Here is a 24,818-nt window from a genome sequence, read left to right as displayed (position 1 = left end):
GCATCATTTCCAGGATTTTGGAGGTTTTTTAGAGAAAATTGTAAAACACTGGTTGGTACAGGGTCATGTGCAACCTGAACCCTGGAGATACAAGCGCTGTAAGACTGGAATCACATCTGTGTTTGGGAACTTCGCCGCAGTGACCGTCAAAACATGTCGGGCGAAATAGTATCGCAAGTCCAACTTTTTGGTTTCAGTTTAAAAGGATGGACACCCGACAGATCCTGTATACATACCTCCCAACTTTTGAAGAACCAAAAGAGGGACAAAATGTGTGGCGTCGTGGCAAATTTAGCCCCGCCCACTTTTATGTTGACTCCGCCCATTCTCATTAATTTTTCATATGTCCGCACACAGTATAAACCTCCTACAGTCACCCGTAAATTATATGCCCCTCCTCTATCTCTCCCCCAGTTTCATATACATCCTTCATCTGCCCCCAGTTTCATGTCCCCCCTCCATCTCTGCCCCCAGTTTCATGTCCCCTCCATCTCTGTCCTCAGATTCATGTCCCCCATTTCTGCCCAAAGTTTCATGTTCCCCATCTCTACCCCCAGATTCATGCCCCCCCATCTCTGCCCCCAGATTCATGTCCCCCCCATCTCTGCCCCCAGATTCATGTCCCCCCCATCTCTGCCCCCAGATTCATGTCCCCTCCATCTATGCCCCCAGATTCATGTCCCCCCCATCTCTGCCCCCAGATTCATGTCCCCCCATCTCTGCCCCAGATTCATGTCCCCTCCATCTCTGCCACCAGATTCATGTCTTCTCCATCTCTGCCCCCAGATTCATGTCCCCCCATCTCTGCCCCCAGATTCATGTCCCCACATCTAAGCCCCCAGATTCATGTCCACTCCATCTCTGCCCCCAGATTCATGTCCTCTCCATCTCTGCCCCCAGATTCATGTCCCCTCCATCTCTGCCACCAGATTCATGTCTTCTCCATCTCTGCCCCCAGATTCATGTCCCCCCATCTCTGCCCCCAGATTCATGTCCCCACATCTAAGCCCCCAGATTCATGTCCCCTCCATCTCTGCCCCCAGATACATGTCCCCCCATCTCTGCCCCAGATTCATGTCCCTCCATCTCTACCCCCAGATTCATGTCGCTCCATCTCTACCCCCAGATTCATGTCCCCACATCTCTGCCCCCAGATTCATGTCCCCACATCTCTGCCCCCAGATTCATTGTCTCCACATCTCTGCCCCCAGATTCATGTCCCTCCATCTCTGCCCCCAGTGTCATGCCATCCTCTCCTTCATCTGCCCCCCAGTTTCACGTTCCACCTCAGTGTACACATTAAACTTACCTTCTCCTCGCTCCCTCGCCGCTCTGTCCGCGCCTCTCTCTCTCACACACAGTTGTAGGCGCGATGTGACGTCATCACATTACACCTACACATCCATTAGCCAGAATGCAGCGATGAAGCAAGGACTGTGACAGCTCCTTGCTTTAGCCGCATATGTGTTCAAATGTGTTGAAATCGGGACATACCTCCGTCCAACCGGGACCGCGGGACACATCACCGAAATCGTGAATGTCCCGCGGAAATCGGGACGGTTGGGAGGTATGCGTGTCTATTGTTCTGGTCCTCCGACGGACCAGAACAACGGATACATTGAGGCAGGTATGAACATAGAGTAAGTCTACATTCACTTGAACGAGGTGCAAAACCGCCATGAAATATACGGAATTACAACAGACCGTCAAAATAGCGATCGTGTGAATAGCCCCCATTTGCATGCATTGAATTTAATGCGACCATGTGACAGCCCTTAAAAAAATGGTCGATAGTCACGTCTTGTGAATACAGGGTAAAGGTTCATCTAAATATTACAGGGCCCCATGTAGCAGGCTGTAGTAAAAAAAAAAACGCTGCAGGGAAAACCACAGTGGCAACGCATCACGATTTTTCCTTTGCAGACTGCTTCCATTATACCTATAGAGAAACCGCCGGCATTTCTGGAGGTATATTTGACATGCTGTGAATTCCAAAACCGCGACAATTTTAGAAATTACATTGTGTCCGCTGCGCATTTTTTCCTGCAAAGTATGGATGGGATTAACTAGTATCCTACCACTTTGCAGGGACTGTAAAATGCCACATAGTGTTTAAGCCATGGCCTTATAAACCTTAAAGTCGGTGGGGTCTGTACTCTGGGACCTTGGTGGAGGTGGGAGGTGAGTATGGGTTTTGGGGGGTTTTCACCTTTCCTGGACTCCTGCCAATAAACAGGTTATCCTGGACAACCCCTTTAATTAAAGTGCATTACATGACATGTTCTATGGAATGAGACTGTTGTCTAAAATATGAGTGACCATTTAAAGGGAGTCTACCACAATCTAAACCACTTATATGCTGTGGTGGGGCAGTTAGTAAAATTGGATGGAAAAGGGAACAAAAACTGTGGCGTATGGACTGTGGTCAATTTATGTATGGTAAGCCTCTCCACTAACCCTGCCCAATACCGCCCATGCCCCTCTTTGACCCTACCCAATCCCTTTTGCCTCTCCATACATTCATAGTGTCCTGCTTTATGTAACACACAATGATGGAATCTCACAAAAGTTCCTCCCACAGTATAATGCCCCCTTTCAACCTCTACACAGTACAATGCCTCCTTATGCCCCACATAGTAAAATCTGAAAAAGTAACACTCACCTTAACCCAATCCTTCGGTGCTGTCCACAGGTTCACTCTGGTCTCTGCACTTAGTGATTTGGAGCAGCAGGTATGATGATATAACGTCTGCCTGTATCCAAGCTGGTGGCAGTAGTGATAGGGGGTGAATGGTGGAGCATGTAGCTGTTGGCTCCATACTTTGTCATTGTATTTAACTCTATCTGCGTTCCGAGGACAGCAGGACATACCTTCGGGTACTGTGGCATAGCAATTGGCTATACCCAGAGACAAAACTTGACCTTGGTGCAAAATCTGTAATGGGCCCCTACCTACTTTTTGACATTTAAAACAGTGATAAGTTTTATGTGGCAGAGGAACCTGTCGGGCCCTCCAGAATCCAGGGCTCAATACCACCTGTTACCACTGCATCCCCTATAGCTACACCCCTGACTATGCCACTGTTACCTCCCACAACAGCATATAATTGGTGGTGATAGACTCCATATAATACCGTATGGGTTATCTTCAGAAACAGTAATTCTCTAATATATTCTCTAATATTACTATCTTTTGTGCATTGCTAATCCTCTTACCTGCGGACCGTGTAAAAGATGGAATAGCCTCTCAGCTCGGGGACACATAGCTTTGTACGGTGTCTTTCACTATTTTCATGACATAAGCTGTTTCAATGCTGCAAGGAGTCATCGAGAAAGCCCGAGAGTCTTGCTTCCCCCACCCACACAAGGCGATGGACAACTATCCTAATATGACTTTGCATGCAGAGAGAGAAATCACCATGTGTGGGATTGAGAAGTTCACTTTTTCTCTTTTTACATGTATAGACTATATATTACATATCCCCGAGCTCAGCACCTACCCACATTTAGTAACAGATTTTGCTGTGGATTGGCCAGGGAATTCACCCAATGCTTAAAGTTCACAACATAGATTGACTTTACTGTAAACTGAAAATGTGCACCACTGGTCAGTTTCCCCTGCAGAATTTTTCTGTATTGCGATTTGATAAATCACCTTTGCTAGTGCATAGGTCTTCTGCTTGAAAATATGGATGTAAAATTTGCAATGTATCCATCACTTGTTAACATACAGTACAATACCTTATAGGTTGCACACAAGTGTGCACTCATTCCCTAGGACTCAGGGCCCGTTCATATTTTACAAGTTGAGGTAGACATGCTAGAAGTCCCTGCCTTCCAGGGGTATACTGTCCCATACTATAATCAGTCCTATAATCGGTACAGGACAGTATGTGGCTGGGAGGCATCATAGATAGCTATTAGGAGTCCCTGTCCCGGCATACTGCTCAATCTTGTAAATTCGGCCAAAACATGGCTGAAACTTGGTCGTGTGAATGCGGGGTCACTCTGTATCTAAATATATAACAGTGGCTTGTTATCCCCAATAATTAGCACCAGGGGCACATGCCCTGGCCTTCCCCCAGATACGCCTTTACACAAGAGATTTTACTTTTTGGCCCCCATTTCCCTAGGACTACAGAAGATCAGAGATGCTACTCCGAGCTTCAGAGTGAACCTGTGGACAGCTCCGAGGGATTGGGTTAGTTAAAGTGAGTATTACCTTTTTGGATTTTACTTTGTGGGGCATAAGGAGACAAAAAAATCAGACAGTGATCATATGTCAAGTAAGCTTTACTATAAGTGTAAACTACATAACAAGATCGTGAGCATTCATGGGAAAGCGGAGGCCCTAAGATTTTACCCTGGTTGGCATAACCTCTACAAATGCCATCTACCAAACTGAGACCTGCTGGACCAAGAGAACAAGGGGTTAATAAGCGACTCAATTAATTTGGTTTCCGATGAAATTAGTTATTAATCAAAGCGTAAGCGTGCTTAGTCTGTGACACATTATCAGACATTGTCATGCCTAGGTCATGCCTGAGAAATCGCAAAAAAGCAGAAGTGTTCGGCTTTACTAAGAAAGGTGGGGCTGATACTGAAAAAACTGCAAAAACAAAGTGACTCAAGGGCAAGGTCATGATGATGAACCAGAAAGGTCTGTACATTCTTCATAGTCCGACACATTATATCATTGGTACAAGGTAAGAACACCAGGTGATGGAGGATTTATAAATATCCCATATGTGACATTGTGTAAGAAGAAGCCCTGATTCTGTATGATGACATAAGTGTAGACTGGCTCATGTATATTTTATCACACAGCCTGCTAAAGCAATATTATCAATAATAAACTAGGGTCACACCTGCGTCTGGGTTTCCATTCTCCTCGTCTAATGGAGGACCAGATAAACAGACACCATTGAATCCGTTCTATGACAGGCACAAATGGAGCCTGAGGGATCCCATTGACTATAATAAGGTACATCGGGTGCCCATTGCACGTCTGTTTGTAAAAAAAAGTCAGGCTTGTAGAACTTCCCGGGAAAGCAGACTCCAATGCAGATGTGAACCCAGCCTTTGCAGAAGTGAACGCGAGATTTATATTGCCATTGTAGTTATTCTACGGGCACCCTTAAAGAGACAGTACTCTTATTAATGTCAACTTGGACTAGAACTGTGTATACCAATACCTGGCTTGGGGCTATATAGAACAATATAAGATAAGATATAGTAGGGGCAACACGGTGGCTCAGTGGGGAGCACTGCAGCGTTGGAGTCCTGGGTTCGAATCCCACCAGGAACAACATCTGCAAGGAGTTTGTATGTTCTCCCTGTGTTTGTATGGATTTCCTCCCATTCTATAAAGACATACTGCTAGGAAAAAAAATGTACATTGTGATCCCTATATGGGGCTCACAATCTACAAAAAAAATAAAAAATAAGATATGGTAATCCTTTAATAATCCCACCATGGGGAAATTTAGTGTGTTACAGTAACATGGCTATTACATTAATAGTACAAAATGCAAATACAAAAACTCCACAGTAGAGGCATTACAGTGACAGTAGGTACAGATAGAAAGGTAGAGGTAAAAAATAGTGAACGATATACTGTACCACAACTTAAGGATCTTTCACTCCTCTGTATGGAGTGATCTACAGTCAGCCCGCCATTGGTTGTACAGCCTAGCAGCAGTGGGGAGCAGAGACCTCCGATAGCGCTCCTTCTCACACTTGGGGTGAAACAGTCGGTCACTAACAGTACTGCCCAGTGCTGTCACGGTCTCATACATGGGATGGGATTTATTCTCCCGCATGGAGGTCACCACAGACAGTATCCTTCTGTCACCCACCACCTGTACTGGGTCCAAGGGGCTCCCCAGGACAGAGCTGGCCCTTTTAATCAGCTTGTCGAGTCTATTTCTATCCTGGTTGATATACTGCTCCCCCAGCAGGCCACTCTACAGAAGATGGCTGAGGCAACCACAGAGTTGAAAAAGGCCCTAAGAAGTGTCCCCTGGACTCCGAAGGCCCTCAGCCTCCTGAGCAGGTAGAGCCTGCTGTGGCCCTTTCTGTGCAGCGCCTCCAGGTGATCAGCCCAGTCCAGCTTATTATTGAGGAGCACACCCAGATACTTATAGGTCCTGACTATCTCAATACATGTCCCATGGATGTCCCCCGTGTTCGGAGGACTTCTCCACTTACTAAAGTCCACCACCATCTCCTTGGTCTTCCCAGCATTAATCCTGAGCTGGTTCCGCTGACACCATTCTACAAAATCCCGGTTTAAGTCTCTGTATTCCCTGCCATCTCCGTCAGTGATGAGGCATACTATTGCAGAGTCATCGGAGTACTTCTGTAAGTAACAGCTGGAGGAGTTGCACCTAAAGTCAGCAGTGTACAGTGTGAAGAGAAATGGGGCAAGAACTGTCCCTTGTGGTGCCCCCGTACTACAGATCACAGTCCAGCTTCTCCCTCAGTAGCCCTGGCTGAATGGTGTTGAACGCACTGGAGAAATCAAAGAACATTATTCTCACAGAGTTCCCGGGTTTCTCCAGGTGATAAAGAGTTCTGTGAAGAAGGTGGATGATGGCGTCATCTACCCCAATGTCCAACCAATAGGCAAACTGGAGAGGGTCCATAGACGAGCTCATTATAGGATGGAGATGTGTGAGAACCAATCTCACGCAACATGTGCACCAGCAAGGAAGTTGAGATCCATGTAAAACAGTGACATAGTGGCCATCGTGATCCATGCAGGTGCAGAGCGTATTACCACTAGGTAAATGGGGCATCCCTATGCTAGGCATATTGACAGGGTAGGTTGTGGCAGAGGTTAGAGACCCATAGTGATATAGTAGGAAAAGCTGTATTAGCTAACTTTAACATGGCAAAGACTTGACTTGGTCAGATTTCCTGCAGGTTGAAGTCTCCCATCCAGTGAAGCTTTGCACTGTGGCATCAATAAGGTAGATTGAGATTAGGGTTTTATTCACACAACCATTCCCTTTTTCACATGAAAAACATCTTTGAAAAATGGCTGCATTGGTCCGTCTCTAACGCCCATCAAAATGGATTGCTATCAAAGTGATGACCATTTAAAATGGATCAATTGACTTTTACTAAATTGATGTGTAGGCATCAGCAATTGTAGTGCAGCATCCTAGTGGACACTGCTTATATCGTATGTCTTTTATTTTATTGTTTTCTGTACCACTGGCTGTATATATGTTATTTTGTCTGTGCTTTACCTTTTTACGTCTGTTTGCAGCTTCCCTTATGTGTAATCCCCATGGTATCACCCACTGTTTGGCTTCCCTTCTGTTGTAGAGAGCTTGGTACAGCCCTGGCCAATCACAGGCCACTGGTCTGGGCGTGGAGACTTTGTCTCATTACAGTGTGTGCTGCATTGAGACTGGTCCTCTGTGCATGTTATATGCAGCCCCTGAGGGAGAGGGGTAAACTGAAGCCCATAGGTATAATTGACATGCTTTAATTTCCAAAAACTTGATGGTTTTGGAAATCGCAGCATTTCCACTACGGGTATTTTTCTGCAATGTGTGACTGGGACTATAAAATGCCATGGTTTTTGCCACGGTTATCCACTACAGCCAAACCGCGGCATTTATGCCACATGGAGCCCCGACCTAAAGAATGTCTTTCACTATGGGGGATACAGCACGTCTGTACATTACATAAACATCTAATTTAGGTAAATATGAATGGTGTAATGCCTTATTTTCTCTGTGGTGGCGCTGCAGGAAATTTAAAGATTTGCTTCCAGGTTCGTCCACAGATTACAGGAGATCGCTGGGATGCTAAAACAGGAATTAGCCTGTGGTCAGCTCTACATCAGGATTCACTTCCCAAACAAAATCATGATCTGAAAAGGGCACTTACTATTGATATAAAAGCAAAAAAAATGCTCAAATAAACAATGTAGTCAGTAAGCTGCAGGCTATAGAAAGTGAGCCAAATCACTAAGATCAGGCGATGCTGGAAAATCCCCGTAACTGCTAGCTGGTATATCAATGGAGTAAATGCGGCAAAAAGGCAACATAATATAATAAACCTAAATAATAAAGGAGCTGAGTATCTGCCCCCGAGGTAAGGTGGAGCTTTCTATAAAGGAAATAAGATGGCGTTGCAATGAATAGCTCGCACTACACGTGTCCGCTCTACATGCAATTCTGCAGAATCCTTTGATTACTTTCAGCTGAAACTGAAGAGAAGGAACAATTTAGAATACTAGAAATGTTCCATGGTGCAATGGTGGATGATTTTATATACATTTGTTACACATTATAGTATCAGAACAGTCACCTTTAACATGAGAACATACTGAGGTCTTCTTCACCAAGCCGAAATCAAGGAAAGTAAAATATAATCATTCCTTAAAGGGATCCTATCATTAGAATCCCTTTTTTTCTAACTAACACATAGGAATAGCCTTTAGAAAGGCTATTCTTCTCCTACCTTTAGATGTCTTCTCTGCACCGCCGTTCCGTAGATATTCTGTTTTTCTTCTTTATGCAAATGAGTTCTCTCAAGGCACTGGGGGCGGGCCCCAGCGTTCAAACAGCGCTGGGGCATCCCCAGTGCTGCGACAGAACTCTCTAGCGCCGCCTCCATCTTCTTCAGGAACCAGCCTCTATGCGTCGTCTTCTGGCCTAGCATCTTCAGGAACTGGCCTCTCGTCTTCTGGTCTGGCTTTCAATCTTCTAAGCATGCGCAATTGGCTCTGCCCACTGGCAGAGCCGACTGCACGTGCACGCGGCCATTTTTTTGCAGTCGCTTACTACAAGAGCTCGCGTAAGCGGCCACAAAAAAATGGCTGCGCGCAGGTGCAGTCGGCTCTGCCAGTGGGCAGAGCCGATTGCGCATGCATAGAAGATTGAAAACAAGACAAGAAGACTAGAGGCCAGTTCCTGAAGAAGATGGAGGCAGCACTGGAGAGTTCTCTCGCAGCATTGGGGAAGCCCCCAGTGCTGCGAGAGAACTCATTTGCATAAAGATGGAAAGCGGAATATCTACCGAACGGCGGCGCAGAAAAGACATCTAAAGGTAGGAGAAGCATGCATACTTGCTCTACTCCATGGAAGTGAATGGAGCATGTTGGGAGTTGTAGTTACACAGCAGCTGGAGTGCCGAAGGTCGATGACCCCTGCTCTATTGGAAGGAAGGACTACTATATATATATACAGTATATATATGCTGCAAGACATAAATGGCTCCAAATCATTCTCTCCAAAGTGCCCTCCTAATGCATGCTATAAGGTGGCAAGGTAAGGGATGGAGGCCCTGCAAGGATGGAGCCCAAGGGCCCGATCTGTGTCAGTGTAAGGGTGACCAGATATTAGGAATGATGAGTTTGACCACATGCAAAGAAACTGAGAAATGCCTGAAGTTGCAGAAGTTTCACTTCTCTTTTTGCTTCTCGGTTTCACTTTTTAGCAGGATATATGATTAAAGAGACATTATCACAGTTGTAAAAGATAACAGAGATAGCGACAAAGGTCTTGTTTTCATTTTCCCAGTCTGCTTAAAGGGACTGTCCAGTGCAGAGCTGTAACTTGAAGTTGCTGGGCTCCAATGCAAAATCTGTAATGGGGCCCTGTCTTATCTTTTATAATTTAGAATTATGGTATATTTTATAGGGTCCAGGGCCTGGAAGTGACTGCCACCACATCACCCCTTATATTGTATGACATTGTCTTAAGATGTCATGTCAGGTCCGAATAGCTGTAGCTTTTGTCTCTATAATCACAGTAATATGCCGTGACTTATTACTGAAGGGGATGAGCCTGACAAGTGCTGAAGGTATCCATAGTAAACCCTGACCTGTCACTCCTACTTGGTCTGCATTACTTTCCAACATTACACACTCCTGCTCTAATATCATGCAGTCCTTGATATGTCTGGATTTTGGAGCATGATTTCTGGTGCATGGCCCTATATTTGGGAAACACTTGAGAGTTTAGTATATCAGATACCTTTTCAGTGTTCAGCCTATTAAAAAGGCCAACATCAGAAATGAGTTACAATTACTATACATACCTCCCAACTTTTCAAGAGCCGAAAGAGGGACAAAACTTAGCCCCGCCCACTTTTATGTTGACTCCACCCATTCATATTCATTTTTTTTATGTGCCCCTACACAATATAATCCTCCTACAGTCACCTGTAAATTATATGCCCCCCTCCATTTCTCCCCCAGTTTCATATAACCCCTTCATCTGCCCCCAGTTTCATGCCGTTCCCCTCCCCTTTTGTCTGCCCCAGTGTCATGCCGTTCTCCCCCCACTTCATCTGCCCCAGTTTCATGGGCCCCCTACATTATGTTCCCCTCAATGTTTAACACAAAAAAATACTTATACTCACCTTCCGACGCTCCCCCCCCCCAGCTCTCTCCACTCTCTTCGCAGTCTCACTCCACTCACATAGTTGTAGGCGCGATGTGACATCATCACCTCGTCCTCCGGACGCCGATGAGTTGAAACTGGGACAGGGACCACGGGACAGGACACCGAATCCGTGAATGTCCCGCGGAATTCGGAACGGTTGGGAGGTGTGACTATGTAACCCCTTGGGGAGTTCTGCATACAATTGTATGCAAAGTTTATGTAAAGTTAAAAATAAAAGCAGGAATCCAACCTGTTATTATGGGCAGCTCCTCGTATTGTTTCGATACAATTATAGCTTGTGCTAATGTATGCAATGGAAACTGAGAGTTAGCGAGTCATATACAAGTTACAACCAATGCTGGGAAAGGATGTTACAGGTGAGCGGCCGGGCCACGTGTTCAGTGCTCGCACGTTAATTCCTGGCAGACTGCAAGGCCCCCACGTGCAATATAAGAGCTCCCCATATAATGTAATGGCCCTTCATAGTGCTCTCACTTTTAAGATTATGGCCCCACAGGGCCCTCACATGTACTCAGTGCCCAGAGCAGAGAGGAAGTGGGGAGCAGTGTGGTAATGTAAGCGCTGATTGCACTTGTTAAGCAAGCATTCATCATTATACTGTGTGCAGGGGTCACTTTGGGACATTATTCCCTGTGGAGGTGCCGCAATGGGACATTATACTGTGTGCAGGGGCTGCTATGGGACAGTATAATGTATACAGGGGCCACTATGGGACCATATACTGTGTGGAGGAGCCACTATGGGATATATTATACTGTCTGGAGGCCACTATGGGACATTATAGTGTGTGTAAGTGGGACATTATAATATGTGAGGACCAGAAAAGGGGTGCTATGTTGTGAGTTGGGGGTAGGTCAAATCAAATGTTTGCAATAGGGTCCAGCGTTTGCTAGTTACAACCCTGGTTGAGAACCACTGCCATAGAGCATTGTCCTTCTGTGTCTACATATACCACCTAGATCTATTCAACAAGACCCAGTCCCCCTGCCCACCAAAATGCTGTGAGAAAGGCAAAGAGAATCATTTCAGCACCTAACATGATGTTGCAACAGTCCCAGAAATAATATGACAGGCACTCCCTACTGTTCATAGACTATTAAATGCCAGAAGATGCCAGCAGATGCCTCGAGAAAAGAAAACATTGCAAAAGCTGCAGAAGTGACGTGGGCAGGAGATTTATAGGTCTCTTTCGGGAAGTAGCAGTCACAAAAACAAACAGCGGGTTACTGAGGATGGTTCAGTGAGCAGGGAAAGCTGAACAGTACATGTTACCAGGCGGGGACTGACAAGCTGCAAATTAGAGGGTGCTTTTACTATCAGGTCATGTCACTAGGCTTTATGTACAGATCTATAGGGAGCTTCTAATAGGTGATGTTAGAGGAATACTTCTCTAGGAATGGCTGGGTGCAAGGCGGACATTTGACATGGGGCCCGACTCCTGTGCCCCCTCACACAAACCACATTCCTGCACACAGTATTATGCTCCTTAGCGGCCCCTGCAAACACTATTATGCCCCATAGTGGTCCCTACACACAGTATTATGCCCATACCTCCCAACTTTTGAAGAACTGAAAGAGGGACAAAATGTGCGGCACGCGTAGCAAATTTAGCCCCGCCCACTTTTGTGTTGGCTCCGCCCACTCGTTAATTTTTCATGTGCCCGCACACAGTATAATCCTCCTACTGTCACCCGTAAATTATATGTCCCCCCTCTATCTCTCCCCCAGTTTCATATACACCCTTCATCTGCCCCCAGTTTCATGTCCCCCTTCCATCTCTGCCCCCAGATTCATGTCCCCCCATCTCTGCCCCCAGATTCATGTCCCCCCTCCATCTCTGCCCCCAGATTCATGTCCCCCATCTCTGCCCCCAGATTCATGTCCCCCCATCTCTGCCCCCAGATTCATGTCCCCCCATCTCTGCCCTCAGATTCATGTCCCCCCATCTCTGCCCCCAGATTCATGTCCCCACATCTCTGCCCCCAGATTCATGTCCCCCCTCCATCTCTGCCCCCAGATTCATGTCCCCCATCTCTGCCCCCAGATTCATGTCCCCCCATCTCTGCCCCCAGATTCATGTCCCTCCATCTCTGCCCCCAGATTCATGTCCCCACATCTCTGCCCCCAGATTCATGTCCCCCATCTCTGCCCCCAGATTTATGTCCCCCCATCTCTGCCCTCAGATTCATGTCCCCCATCTCTGCCCCCAGTGTCATGCCGTCCTCTCCATCTCTGCCCCCAGTGTCATGCCGTCCTCTCCATCTCTGCCCCCAGTGTCATGCCGTCCTCTCCTTCATCTGCCGCCAGTTTCACGTTCCACCTCCACATTACACTTACCTTCTCCTCCGCTCCCTCGCAGCTCTCTGCGCGCTTCTCTAGCTGACACATATGCGGCTGAAGCAAGGAGCTGACCTGTGTCAGCTTGTCAGCTCCTCGCTTCGCCGCTGCCGCCGGCTACTGGCTTGTAGACGCGATCATGACATTGCGTCTACAAGCCAGTAGCCGGCAGCAGCGGCGAAGCGAGGAGCTGACACAGGTCCGCTCCTTGCTTCAGCCGCATATGTGTCAGCGAGAGAGGCGCGCAGCGGCGAAGCGAGGAGCTGACCTGTGTCAGCTCCTTGCTTCAGCCGCATATGTGTTCAACTCAGATCTGCGACCTCTGGATGCAGATCTGAGTTGAAATCGGGACATGCCTCCCTCCAACCGGGACCGCGGGACATGTCACCCAAATCGTGAATGTCCCGCGGAAATCGGGACGGTTGGGAGGTATGTTATGCCCCATAATGACCCCTTTACACACTATTATGCCGCATAGTGGCCCCTACACACACTATTATGCCCCATTGTGGCCCCTACACACAGTATTGTACTCCATAGTGGCTCCTGCACACAGAATTATGCCGCATAATGGCCCCTGCACACAGTATTATGCCCCATAGTGACCCCTTTACACACTATTATGCCCCATTGTCTCCCCTACACACAGTATTATGACCCATAGTGGCTCCTGCACACATTATTAACCCCCATACTGTCCTCTGCACACAGTATTAGGCCCCATTGTGGCCCCTTCACACACTATTATGCCCCTTAGCGGCCCCTGCACACAGTTTTATGTCCCATAGTGGCCCCTGCACACAGTATTATGCCCCATAGTGGCCCCTACACACACTATTATGCCCATAGTGGCCCTTACACACAGTATTATGACCCATAGTGGCCCTTACACACACTATTATGCCCCTTAGTGGCCCCTGCACACGGTATTATGCCTCATAGTGGCCGCTGCACACAGTATTATGCCCCATAGTGGCCCCTTCACAAACTATTATGCGCCATAGTGGCCCATGTACACAGTATTATGCCCCATTGTGACCACCCATGAACAATTATTATACTCTGGGGTCTTTTCAGGCCCCAGAGTATAATAATCGGAGACCCAGGGGAGGACGCAAACATAAAAAAAACACTGTTACTTACCTCTCTGGCGCACTCTCTGCTACTTTCGGCCATCTTCAATGTTGAACCAGATGTCACATAAGCCAAGCCTGCGTCGCAGCGCATAACGACGCCAGCCTGGCCCACGTGACATCTGGGATGTCACCAAACAGGCCCGCAGTCTGCTGCAGCGAAGGAGAGGTAAGTAACAGTGTATATTTATGTTCAGATTGGAAGTGCCTTTAACCCCTTAATGACACAGGTTAGTTTGTACGTTAATGCTCGGTGACATTCTTACAGTTTCCTTCCCCGCCTTCCAAAATTCATAACTTTTTTATTTTTTTGTAGACACGGCTATGTGAGGGCTTCTTCTTTGCATGCTGAGTTGTACTTTTATCTTGCACCATTTTGGGGCACATATAATGTTTTCACTAACTTTTATTAACATTTTTGAGGGTGCATGTCATATAACACACAATTCTATCATCATGTTTTGCACTTTGTTTTTACGGCGTTCATTTTTACGGCTCTTTATTTGCGGGGCATGTTGTACTTTCTATTGGTACCAATGTTTTGTATGTATGACTCTTTGATCACTTTTTATGCTATTTTTAAGGAAAACAAGGTCACCAAAATATATATATATATATATATATATATATATATATATATATATATATATATATATGTATATATATATATACACACTCACCGGCCACTTTATTAGGTACACCATGCTAGTAACGGGTTGGACCCCCTTTTGCCTTCAGAACTGCCTCAATTCTTCGTGGCATAGATACAACAAGGTGCTGGAAGCATTCCTCAGAGATTTTGGTCCATATTGACATGATGGCATCACACAGTTGCCGCAGATTTGTCGGCTGCACATCCATGATGCGAATCTCCCGTTCCACCACATCCCAAAGATGCTCTATTGGATTGAGATCTGGTGACTGTGGAGGCCATTGGAGTACAGTGAACTCATTGTCATGTTCAAGAAACCAGTCTGAGATGATTCCAGCTTTATGACATGGCGCATTATCCTGCTGAAAGTAGCCATCAGATGTTGGGTACATTGTGGTCATAAAGGGATGGACATGGTCAGCAACAATACTCAGGTAGGCTTTGGCGTTGCAACGATGTTCAATTGGTACCAAGGGGCCCAAAGAGTGCCAAGAAAATATTCCCCACACCATGACACCACCACCACCAGCCTGAACCGTTGATACAAGGCAGGATGGATCCATGCTTTCATGTTGTTGATGCCAAATTCTGACCCTACCATCCGAATGTCGCAGCAGAAATCGAGACTCATCAGACCAGGCAACGTTTTTCCAATCTTCAATTGTCCAATTTCGATGAGCTTGTGCAAATTGTAGCCTCAGTTTCCTGTTCTTAGCTGAAAGGAGTGGCACCCGGTGTGGTCTTCTGCTGCTGTAGCCCATCTGCCTCAAAGTTCGACGTACTGTGCGGCGTTCAGAGATGCTCTTCTGGCTACCTTGGTTGTAACGGGTGGCTATTTGAGTCACTGTTGCCTTTCTATCAGCTCGAACCAGTCTGGCCATTCTCCTCTGACCTCTGGCATCAACAACGCATTTCCGCCCACAGAACTGCCGCTCACTGGATGTTTTTTCTTTTTCGGACCATTCTCTGTAAACCCTAGAGATGGTTGTGCGTGAAAATCCCAGTAGATCAGCAGTTTCTGAAATACTCAGACCAGCCCTTCTGGCACCAACAACCATGCCACGTTCAAAGGCACTCAAATCACCTTTCTTCCCCATACTGATGCTCGGTTTGAACTGCAGGAGATTGTCTTGACCATGTCTACATGCCTAAATGCACTGAGTTGCCGCCATGTGATTGGCTGATTAGAAATTAAGTGTTAACGAGAAGTTGGACAGGTGTACCTAATAAAGTGGCCGGTGAGTGTATATATATATATATATATATATATATATATATATATATATATATATATATTTTACATTATTCACCATACAGAATAAATAACATTATTTTTGGATAGCTGGGGCTTATATGCACATGGGGATACCTAACATGTTTGTTTATGTTTTTTTGTTTACTGGGGGGTTTTTTTGGTTTTTTTTTCCTTTTTACCTGTCCCCAAGGAGACATGATGATTTAAGCGACTTATATGATCAAATATTAATAGATGATATACTTTAAAATAAAGAGACATATCAGCTAAAAGTAATGAAAGCAGGACTAGCCTTACGGTAGCAATGTGTGAACAGCACAGCGACTCATCTATTTACACCTACAGGGATTTGCAGGAAATGACTTTCGCACATTTTCCTCATAATACTGACCTTCAAAGGCACAGTCATGATCAGTAGTACACATACTGTTCGCAGCTTCCCCTATATTTATATCCTCATGCTTTATCCCACTCTTTAGCTACCCCTCTGGTTTAGAGGGCTGGGGGCAGCGACGTAACTAGGAATGGCGGGGCCCCTTGGCCAACTTTTGACACTTTTTCAGACCCCAGAGTATAATAATTGGAGACCGAAGGGAGGATATAAGCATAAAATACACTGTTACTTACTTCTCCCTGGCTACGATGCAGTCCCTGCTGATGTTGGCCATCTTCAATGACGTACAGGACGTCACGTTAGCCGGGCTTGTGTCGCGACGCATAATTAGGCAAGCCCCCACCCCACCCCCACATCAGGGACATCACACAAGTAGGCTTGAAGCCTGCCTGGAGCCAGGAGAGGTAAGTAACAGTGTTTTATGTTCCCTCATCTCTCCTAGCCCTCCAATCATTATACTCGGGGGTCTGAAAAGAACCCCGGGTATAATGATAGTGTTTGTGGGGCCCACAGCCTCACTTATCGATCCCAGAAGGAGAAGTGATGGCGGCCGTGAGCAGGAGCCAGGATTGGTAAGTAAGATAAGATAAGATAAGATATTCCTTTAATAGTCCCACAATGGGGAAATTTCAGTGATACAGTTTCATAGATGGTACAGTAGTATATAACAAGAGAGAAACACATAGAAGCTCATGGCAGATAGAGAAATCCTAGGAATCATAGCAACTAAAAAAGAAAGAAACACAGACATACTGCAGGATCATTTAGTTCTCTGTGCAGATTGATGTTAATAATAATAATTATAATAATAATAATAATACAGCCGACTTGGTTGTAGGACACGAGGAGGGGGGTCACAGCATGTGGATATAACAAGCAGAAATTTTTGCAGAGGTGGGGGACATATGCAGCTATCATGATAACATGTGGCAGTTCCTTTGGTAGGTGGTGAGATCTCCTGCTCACAGCTGATAGTTCGGTATCTTGCATCAGCACTATTGTCCTTTTAACCACAAAAAATGCCCCAAATGTCCTTCATCACAAGCCCTCCTCCTCCTCCTTACCACAGTGTTCTACTGCCCCAAGGAAGTCAGAGACCATCCAGGTATACATGGTGCTGCTCTCTTGCCAAGCTTCCATAACTCCTGGGGTAGGTGGGTGATGGTAGGTTCCCAGGTTGTAACAGTGTCCCACGTGTCCACAGTAATAGAAAGAAATACCAGTCAGCTGTAGCATCTTCACACATCAGCAATTGACGCCAGAAATCATCTCCTTGAACGAAGAAGTCCGCATTTCCATGTAGGTTTCTCTTCCATGCCGCATGTTGAGCCATGCTGTCCTAGCTGGGGGGGATGGTAACAGGCACATGTGGAAACCAGCTGAACCAGGTCTTGAGTCCATGCTTTACAATGGAAACAAAAGGAACAAAAAACTCCACAGGGTCTTCCATTCGATTTATAGTTGCTAAATTCATAGTGCTAGATTGCTTGGTTACCGTATTCTTGAAGATATAGAGAAAAAGAGTGAAAAAGGAAAGAAAAAGTTTGCTCCCAGCTTGGAGCACTGCATCAAAGGCAGCCAGCCTCTCAGGGGGCGGCGCCAAAAAAAAAAAAAAAAGTAAATAGGGTCGTTGCCTGCTGGAGTTACTACCCTGGAAGTTACGCCCCTGGCTGGGGGTGAAGTCGTAGAGTGCCATTGAATGCTGTAGAGGAGAGACAAGTTGTGGTTTATAAAGGGCTATAATCCAGGCATATCTCACCTAAACAGGTGAAGACTATTATTGTTTATTTGTTTATTTATTTATTTATTTATATAGCACCATTAATTCCATGGTACTTTACATTTGACTACTTATCCCATCAGGAAGCTGCACATGTTGCTGGTTACAAGGTTCTCAGAGTAAGGTTTGGTTAAACTGCACCTCCTGAGTTGTCCCTGTCCTTCGGAACACTCTACAACTGGAAGCGCCCATGGTGATCACTTACCACCACCATCTGGTAGCACAACAGGCCCTTCTTGTTAGTGTCCTGCCTGGGAGGTGGGCTGGAGGAGTTTGATACTCAAATACTATTTGATTGAGTACTCAGCCTACCCTGTGAAATCACCACCGCCACTACTACTTCCATCATTCGGTTCCCTCCATTGTGTTGTGAAAATATTATCTTGTCTTATATTGTCTTTTTTTTCTTACGTCTGTAGGTAGTTTGCTATTCTTGGTAACTCCAGTTTGTTAGTGAACTCAGTGAGCTATTTGGACAAGTTGCTATTTCTAAGATCAAGGATTTTAGTGAATAATTTACTCTTGCTCTGCGTCGCACATTGTAAGGCTGTAGATGTTTACATGTCTCTCTCTAGACCACCGCACTTCAGTGACATTTGGTATTCTGCACTGTGGCGAGCCCTGGGACTCAACCTACTTTCTGCTTCCTCTTATAACTCTGGCTGCAATGAGACACAAGGTATTAGGCAGACACAAACAATATATAACATTATTGGAGTGTAAAGTACCTAAATAGGTTTACTGGGCCAGCCTTACTGTAGATCTGCTGGTGCCCTGTGCAGTACTTTTTATGAACACATAAATAATGACACCAAATAACCCAATCATACCGTGCCCATAAAACATTGCTGCAACAGGTCTAAATAACACTGCCAGAACATTACCTAAACAATACTCTTCTGAGCACCAGGCCCCTCAGACTGGGTGGGCCACTATAGTACTCTGTCCTACCTCCAGCTAGTCTGATAGACTGGGCCCTTTCCAGCAATGCTCCATGGAGTACCTGTACACCCACATTCAGTGGAGGCTTCTTCTACTGTGCTGTGTCTGCAAGTACTGTTCAAAAACAAAAAAGAGAAACGCTGAGCGGCACAATAGTGTAAATTTGTATAGCAAATCTGTGGACTATTGATAGGGCCTGATTGGCCTCTTACCTTAGACGGTTGTGAAACGTCACAACCACTTAAAGCACCTATAACCCAACCTAGGGTGGCAGCGTCTTTGTCCTGGTATGTCAGCAAAAACGTCAAAGGATTGAATGAACTGGAGGATAGCTATAAGAGGATTCTTTAGCTAAACACATGGACAAACTGCGCTCTTGCAGGAAAGATCAGTGGACAGCAATCCAACGTTGGGATATGTAAATTACAGTTTTATTGATGGATAAATCAATGGATTTATCCATCAATAAAACTGTAATTTACATATCCCATTTGATTTATCCATCATTAAAACTAATTTACATATCCCATTTGATTTATCCATCAATAAAACTGTAATTTACATATCCCAACGTTGATTTGCTGTCCACTGATCTTTCCTGGAAGAGCGTGGTTTGTCCATTTGTTTAGCTATCCTCCAGTTCTGCAAGTACTGTGACCATGATGTCTGTCTGTGTGACTTGGTTTGGTCATGCTGGCTTCCCCCTTCTCCAGTGGTGACATGGTGGAGGGATGGCGACAGTCTTGGAAACTGAGTGATCCTCCTTAAAAGTCAAACTCTGATGTGTCCTTTTCCCTAAGTCTGTGTTCACATTAGCTCCATAGTCTCCATTGCAGTGACTGTCAAAAATCGGCAGGCAAAAAAGTGCTGCAAGTCCTTAAACTTTTTTTTAGTTTAAACTCTACACACACCATGACCTATGCTAGGTTCACACTAGTGTTCAGGTCTCCGTTTTCATGTCCACATGGGGACCTGAAAGACGGAGACCTTGATTGCTTAAAAAGCGTTTACCTGTGGAAACCCTCAGACCCCATAGACTATAATGTGATCCACTGGGTTTTCACCGGTTTTATACTGAAACCAGCTGAGAGAAGTTCTCCTTGCAGGTCTCTTCTCTATGCTGATTTTAAGCGGAATCTACGGCAAAGACTCCAACGCAGATGGGAACCTAGCCTTACATGTGCGTCCTGGTAGATGTAACTAAATATGGCGTCCACTCTGCTTCAGAGTGGACGCACTAGCTGCCGAGTCTGTGTTAGTTTGACCATATAAAAAAACACGAAAACTTGGTAATCTTCAGTAGTTGATACCTTTTTAATGGCTAACTCATAATGATGACAAATGGCTAACGTTTCGAAGCGCAAGGCTCCTTTGTCAAAGCAAATTTAAAAACATTTTTGAAGGATGCATATATATATATATATATACACAGAGCAGGCACAAAGGGTGTTAGATTTCAGGAGGAGGGGGGGGTTGTTAGTAGTTGGTGAGACAATGTAAGCAATTGGTGGAGACATTTGGTCGAGACAATGTGGTAATTGGTGGAGACAATATAAACACTTACAGGTCCTTGTCAGATCACACACTACTGTAAAAAGACATGAACCCCTGTGATGCATTAATCCCACACTCTAGTGTCCGAAACAATGCCATGAATTTATATTCATGTATGCGTCTTTCTCTCTTAGATCTGAAATTCCCTCTCAAAATCAGAATTTTCATGTCATTGGTAATGTTGTGGTCCCCCCTGCAAAAATGTTTTGACACGGGAAGGTCAGATCTTTGTTCTTTAGGATAGAGATACCAAACTCGAACAAGGAATATAACATTCCAGGTACCTTCACCTGCAGCACATCCAATGTAGTGTATTTAATTATGTGTACCAAATGCTCCACTGATAATCTGTATGTTGGAGAGACCGGACAGCAGCTTAGACTGCGCATGAACTCACATCGCCATACTATTAAAGAACAAAGATCTGACCTTCCCGTGTCAAAACATTTTTGCAGGGGGGACCACAACATTACCAATGACATGAAAATTCTGATTTTGAGAGGGAATTTCAGATCTAAGAGAGAAAGACGCATACATGAATATAAATTCATGACATTGTTTCGGACACTAGAGTGTGGGATTAATGCATCACAGGGGTTCATGTCTTTTTACAGTAGTGTGTGATCTGACAAGGACCTGTAAGTGTTTATATTGTCTCCACCAATTACCACATTGTCTCGACCAAATGTCTCCACCAATTGCTTACATTGTCTCACCAACTACTAACAACCCCCCCTCCTCCTGAAATCTAACACCCTTTGTGCCTGCTCTGTGTATATATATATATATATATATGCATCCTTCAAAAATGTTTTTAAATTTGCTTTGACAAAGGAGCCTTGCGCTTCGAAACGTTAGCCATTTGTCATCATTATGAGTTAGCCATTAAAAAGGTATCAACTACTGAAGATTACCAAGTTTTCGTGTTTTTTTATATTTCCAACCCACTGGCTAACACGGTACAACAACGAACATTTCCCTTAGTTTGACCAGGCATTTAACCGCTCAGATCTTGTGGTTCAGGTGCGAGTGGCTTTAGAATTTAGAATTTTTGTAAAGTTATTAAAACATAAAAAATCTATATACATTTAGCATCACTTTGACTATGCCAACTCAGAGAATAAATGTAACATAGCGTTTTTACCGCACAGTTGAAGCCGTAAAAACAAAACGGCTTCAAGACCAAATGGCGGTATTGCAATATTTTTCAATTACACCTCATTCTGATTTTTTTTCTCTTTTCCCAGGATATTGTAAAGAATAACAAATGGTATCATTTTGAAGCACAACTTGTCACGCAAAATCAAGCCATCCTATGGCCACGCAATTGGAAAAATGTAAGAGTAAGGGCTCGTTCACAGGGCGAGAGGGGGCGGATTTTGACATCTAACCCAGCTCAAAATCCGCCCCCTCACAATAGAGGTCTATGTAGGCCGCTAGCGTTCTTTTTTGTGCTAGCGCTGTGTTCCCGCTCGCGACGGCACCCTCCTGACTAGGCCCATTTGGCTTCCAGCCCAAAATCAGGACCAAAGTACATGGTCATTAGCCCCATGTGAACTAGCCCTTATGGTTTTTGGAATGCAGGGAGTAAAAAAACGAAAATACAAATATGAAAAAAGTGTGCGGCTCGTGAGGGTTAAAAAAATGGGCACTCAATAGGTTCCATTATAGTCAATGGATTTGTCAGGCGCTTTTGGTGTTCAATGTTTTAACGGTCCGTGGCCGGGCGCAGATGTGAACATAGTGTAAGGCTTCTGCAAACAAGGGTGTGGAAGGAACCAGCCCTAATGTCTGTCTGCAAACTCCCAGAGGTATTACATTGAGGATAAAGAGGGGAGTCAAAGGATATTTATTACTGTGTGGACATGGTTTATAATCCCTTCTATGACGAACTACTACTTCTAGTGTAAACTAGTAAACCAGAATTCATTTACAGTATCCTGTATGTGTAACAGCACGCAGGAGCAGAATGTAAAATGTATCAGTCAATTACAATAGCTGCAGTATACAATATAGTCATTTATTTGCTCAAACTGCCATCTGGTGTCTTGCTTTTATTCAACATACAGGAGAATGGCCTCCTCTTCAATAAGAGCACCGATGACCTGGAATGGATTTTATTTTGATAGATTTTAGATGACACATATCAGCAATGTTATTTATAATTCTGGTAATATTACTTCCTTCTATTAAAGGGATTATATCATTAGAATGTCTTTTTCTACAAACACCACATCGGAATTGGCTTTAGAAAGGCTATTCTTCTCCTACCTTTCTTTTTCTGGTCCGCACTGCCGTTGCTGAGAATTTTCTTTTTTATTCCTTATGCAAATGGTCTTCAGAAAGTACAGGGCGCCCTCTGTGCTTACTGAGGACGCTGCACCTCTAATGAGGCCAGGTGAGGCGACAGCCTCAGGCGGCGCTCCAGAGGGGGGCGGCAGCCGTTGCGATTTTTTTGAAAACTTTTTTTTACCTAAACTAACGCAGGACAGCAGCCGCTCTCCTGCGCTGGTTTAGACCTCTGCGTCTCAGCACAGGCGGTGTCATCATGCCGCCTACGTTGAGACGCAGACGTCTTACTGCCGTGTGAAGAGGAGGCAGCAGCGGGAGCAGCGGCGAGATCGATAAGTTAAATAACTTTTTTTTTTGTTTTATAATAGGCCGCTACCTGCTGGAGTATCCCCAGCAGGTAGCTGCCTATTTACCAACCTCCCCGCGCCTGCTCACTGCCGCCCCCGCTTCCCCTTGTACTATAGGCCGCGGAGGGCAGTAGTGAGTAGCCCCAGGGGAGGTGAGAGAACATAATAAAGTGTTACTCACCTCTCTGGGATCTGATGTTAATCCTAGTAGGCTTTGGGCCTATATGGTAATGTCCCAGAGGTCACGTGGTCTGGGATATTACCATATATGCCCAAAACCTGTGCTAGTAATAATAGCCTGTTACTGCTAGCACAGGGTTTGGGCCTGTATGGCAACAGCCTGTTACTGCTACCACAGGCTTTGGGCCTATATGGTACTGCTAGCACAGGCTTTGGGCATATATGGTAATATCCCAGACCACGTGACATCTGGGACATTACCATATAGGACTGAAGCCTGCTAGGATTAAAATCAGATCCCGGAGAGGTGTAACACTGTTTATTATGTTCTCTCACCTCCTCTGGGGCTCCGATTATTATACTCAGGGGTCTGAAAAGAAGTGGTCATGGCGGTCCAAAGAGAAGAGACAGGAAATGTGGGAAGACGTTCCCTGTGAGTATTACTGCACAAAATATTACTGTATTGTATTTATTGTACTACTGTACTATTCTTCTTAATAAATTACATGTTTAGTGATATAATTAAAAAAAATTGTTACATATAGAAATAGGTGTTATAAATATTGGTTCTTTTAATCTTGTTAACATATAATTAGGATGAAACTGTATTTAGAAAATCACACTTGAGCATATGAGCAGCTTTTTTCTATGATCACCTTTTTTCTTTTGGTTTGTTCAATGCATTCAGGTTGAAAATGCCGAACAAGTTGTGTTATGATTAGAGATGAGCGAGAACTATTTGAAACGGTAGTTTCGAATAGCACCTCCCACAGGAATGAATGGACGCAGCCGGCGTCCTGCCGCTTAACCTCCTGCGCGCCTGCCGCTCCCATTCATTCCTATGGGAGTGTGCTATTCGAAACTACCGTTTCAAATAGTTCTCGCTCATCTCTAGTTATGATGATTAAGATGTATTTATTCTGGCACTTACGGTATTTGTTTTTTATGTTTGCTTATTGTTGCATATCAATGTTGAATTCAGCAAGTTGTCATTTGAAAAGAAAAAAGGAAGAAGCTCACACAAACATAAAATCAGATGACTCAAGGCTTAAAAAAAATAAATAAATAATCCCAATTTGAAACAGTAACACACATGCATTTTTGCATTTTTTCACAATTTTAAAACATACATTTTTTTTACAATTGCGCTTCAAAATTTTCAATTTGATTTCTCCAAAGCAAAATATAAAGAAACCTCGTCTTGTGACATATCGGATGAAAGCCAGTCCCGTTCTGAGAAAAATGATGCCTCTCACACCTCTTTATCTTAATTCAAGCCCGAAATATGATAAAAAATGTAAAGTCATACCAGGTCAAAATTTGCGCTTTTTTGAAACTTTAGAAGTCTGTAAAAAATTAACTGATGTAGAAAGAAATCCAAAACTTTTAATTTGTAATTAACTTAAGTTGTACTTAAATAAAAACATCTAAAGACATCAGGAAAAAAAAAATTTCATATTTGGATCACTTGATATGGAATGACCCCCGACCGCCCATGTGCGTCTTCTGCCTGTCCGCGGGG

The sequence above is a fragment of the Leptodactylus fuscus genome, chromosome 4, assembly GCF_031893055.1.
Source record: "Leptodactylus fuscus isolate aLepFus1 chromosome 4, aLepFus1.hap2, whole genome shotgun sequence".
Taxonomy (NCBI): domain Eukaryota; kingdom Metazoa; phylum Chordata; class Amphibia; order Anura; family Leptodactylidae; genus Leptodactylus; species Leptodactylus fuscus.
Note: the sequence above shows the minus strand (reverse complement) of the source record.